General features: G+C 36.6%; 1 long non-coding RNA gene across 2 annotated transcripts; it reads left to right on the forward strand.

Moving 5' to 3' along the window:
- Positions 1-222: 222 nt before the first annotated feature.
- On the forward strand, positions 223-3220 carry LOC118598515. Of its 2 annotated transcripts, XR_004947582.1 has the most exons (3): positions 223-378; positions 1902-1993; positions 2832-3220. It is a non-coding gene; the product is annotated as an uncharacterized LOC118598515 (long non-coding RNA). The 2 variants fall into 2 exon arrangements; XR_004947581.1 differs by lacking the exon at positions 223-378 and having other exon boundaries at positions 385-1993.
- Positions 3221-3514: the final 294 nt, after the last annotated feature.

A 3514-nucleotide genomic window follows, 5' to 3' on the forward strand; every position in this document is an offset into this window, starting at 1 on the left:
CCATTGAAGGATCATTCCTCCGAGGTCCCTTCATTAAGCCGTGCAGAGAGCATGGCCTGCATGCTGAGGCTGACACCATGCATATCCAATTACAGAGCAGCAGATCTGTCTCAGCAAGGCCTACCTGTTGTAGAGCAGGATGTCGGGCTTCCAAATGAGATGGTCCGGGAATCTCACGTTGGTCACACCTGGATAGTCGGAGGAGTTCCACTGCAGGTAATAATCGTTCCAGTACTGCCAGATGCAAAAACATCATGTATTTCTCATGTTTTACACTCGTGCACCTTGAATATTCTCCAGAAGTGATTTGACTTTGGTAAATCGGGATTTAAAACAGCTTTTCACATTGCAGTCACATGCCAGCAACAGGAGCTCGGGGTAAGTTTATGCTCTTTGAAACCGCTCGTTTGGATTAAGGAGCTTTTATCAGGATGTACGACTGAACACTTTCATAATTTTGACATTTTATTCATGCGAGAAGAGAAGAGAGAGCATCTGTTACTGCATATTTATGGGGTTTGGGATGTAGTTTTTGACATTTTGCCTGATCTGTGTTTGTACAATGCACGCTGACATTTTAATGATCCTTCTTTTTAATCTTAAGACTGTATCCTGGTTGATTCCTCACCTTGAGCTGATGATTTAACAAGATTATTAACACATTTTTCCATATTGTGCATCAGGATTATATTTTTGTGTGTTTTTCCTGACCTTTTTCAATCCCTAGGTACTAAAAACTATTTACTTCACCTTTACTGCTCTCTTTAAAAAGCACAAGCTACTGTTAAGGTCTAAATATATGACGTTGTTTCAAAATTTTGGCTGATTTCCAACTTGACAAATATATGTGAGCCATGTCAAATGGTGAATGATCATTCTTGATTAAATGGCTTTTCATGGGCACTTTATAATCAGACCTAGACACAATTTCAACTAATCAACGTCTTAATTTTTAAACAGACTCTGAGAAGAATGAAGGAACATAAAGGTCGGTCTCTAAAAGCAAAGAAATAAAAGAAAAAGATGCCAATTACAGGAGCAGCCCACTTTTTCAAAACCATTCTTATTAGCCTTCCAGCTGATTTGACATAAAAACAAGTTTTCCAGGAACAACAATTTTGTTTTTAGAGGAAAAAAACTCAAAGTCAATGTTTTATCCCTGCAGTGATAAATTTCATTGGTGGTGAAAAACATGCCTGCAACAACTGAGGAACTGAGGAATATTTAAAAGTATATTAGTGGGATGAAAACATTGTAGGTATCTCAAATTATCCCATTATTTGAGACTAATTGATAAAAAAGTCTTCTTTGTCAGAAAGATGATCCAGAGGACTAAATGCATTGGATGATTCAGCAAAGTTTCGCATGTTAATTTCTGTTATGCCATGGTCTGGGTTAATACTGGATTCTGATTGGCTGCTGGGTGTGGATTCAAAAGGGATAATCACAGTGATAATGAGAGTGATAAAAAATAAGTTCCAGTCAAATAGCCCAAATGTTCTATATCACTGCTCTGGCTTCTTTAAACCAAACTTTTGCTTCATCATCTGGACAAAAACAAGCATTAAGAGGTGAACTTTCTCTCTTCCACGGCATCTGTGGATTTCTGATAATGCACACGTTGTCGGGCATTATCCCTTACATAAAGGACACTTCGAAGGGCATTATCACGCATATACCATGGTAAACTTGTCATTTTTTAGGCTTGAATTGTATTTTACAATACGTTGTCATGGGAACAGCTGCACCAATCTCTTTCTGGAGCTGTAAAGGACAGTGGCATATAAATATCATAATAAAAAAACACAATTTCAGAGGATAAGTGCATTTGTTTTTTGCCCAGAACATTAAGCAAACGTTTGTTTCAAATAAACAAAATCTAAATAGTTTATTTCTTCCAGCGTCACCTCCTCCTGTTTCATCTCCTCCTTCTTGGATTCTCTTTCTCTTCTCCTGTACGGCGATCTTCAGAATGATTCAATTCACCAAACAGGTTAAAGGAAACTATAAAATCACTCATGTATTTTCTACTGTCTTGCTGTTGGTGATAAATTATGAAATAATGAATGTCCTCCCATGTATTATGGTATTATTGTAATAAAAGTTTGTGGTGAAGGTTTTCTTGATTGCGCTAAAAAGTGTTTCTACTGTGCTTTTTAATTAAAGTTAGGGCTCTCTGGACCTGCTGTTTTGCTGTTCTGTTTTTTATATGATGGTTTAAAAGTAAAGATTTGAAGTCTCCCATTATAAAATCAAAATCATAAACTTGTGCATAAATCTGATCTTAGACTGTGCTACAATCTACCAAATTTAAAGAAAATGCCTCAAAATTAGGCTTTTCACAGCAATAATATGGTTAGATTAAAAATAGATAAATAAGAATAATTAATTACAGATCNCTGTGAGGCAAGAGCGCTAACCACTGCACCACCGTGCAGCCCACATGTATTATTGTATTATTGTAATAGAAGTTTGTGGTGAAGGTTTTCTTGATTGCGCTAAAAAGTGTTTCAACTGTGCTTTTTAATTAAAGTTAGGGCTCTCTGGACCTGCTGTTTTGCTGTTCTGTTTTTTATATGATGGTTTAAAAGTAAAGATTTGAAGTCTCCCATTATAAAATCAAAATCATAAACTTGTGCATAAATTTGATCTTAGACTGTGCTACAATCTACCAAATTTAAAGAAAATGCCTCAAAATTAGGCTTTTCACAGCAATAATTTGGTTAGATTAAAAATAGATAAATAAGAATAATTAATTACAGATCATAATTAATTAATTGCTCTGAAAATGAATATAAATGACAGCACTAATTATTGTTTTCTTCCTTTAGATTCCACTTTAGCCCAATGACTGAGACATCGATTCAAACGGACACTGTGAACGCTGGCCATGCTTTTTTGACTGGATGAGCGTGCACGTGTGCGTGGTAAAGACTAAGACCGCTGCTGTGATTCCACAATGATTTAGAGCGGGCCAAACGGCCTTGCTAGTGGTTGCTGACGATGCAGCAGCAGCAGGGAACCAGTGTCACAGAATAGACAAGCTGCAATAAAGTATCTGTGTTGAAACTCTTTATCGTTCTCCACGGAGGAGAGACGGATACGCTTTGAGAAGCTAAAAAGGAACAGGCTAGTCACCAGTGCATATTAAACAACCTCTGCATGTATGGAGCTCCAGTGGTAATCTTTTGAAAATAAAAAGAAAGTTGTGTGTTCTTTGTGTTATGATGCTGACAAAAATGTGGTCTTTTTCTTTGAATAACATTTCTTGAATTGCAAATCATAACTAGTCTCTGCAAATATTCTATTATGGTGATTTCAAGCTGTGGAGTATTTTTACAACACAAGTAAAATCTGAANAGGAACAGGCTAGTCACCAGTGCATATTAAACCACCTCTGCATGTGTGGAGCTCCAGTGGTAATCTTGTGTGTGTTGTGTGTTCTTTGTGTTGTGATGCTGACAAAAAAAGTGGTCTTTTTCTTTGAATAACATTTCTTGAATTGCAAATCATA

The sequence above is a fragment of the Oryzias melastigma genome, unplaced genomic scaffold (genome assembly GCF_002922805.2).
Source record: "Oryzias melastigma strain HK-1 unplaced genomic scaffold, ASM292280v2 sc01734, whole genome shotgun sequence".
Classification (NCBI taxonomy): domain Eukaryota; kingdom Metazoa; phylum Chordata; class Actinopteri; order Beloniformes; family Adrianichthyidae; genus Oryzias; species Oryzias melastigma.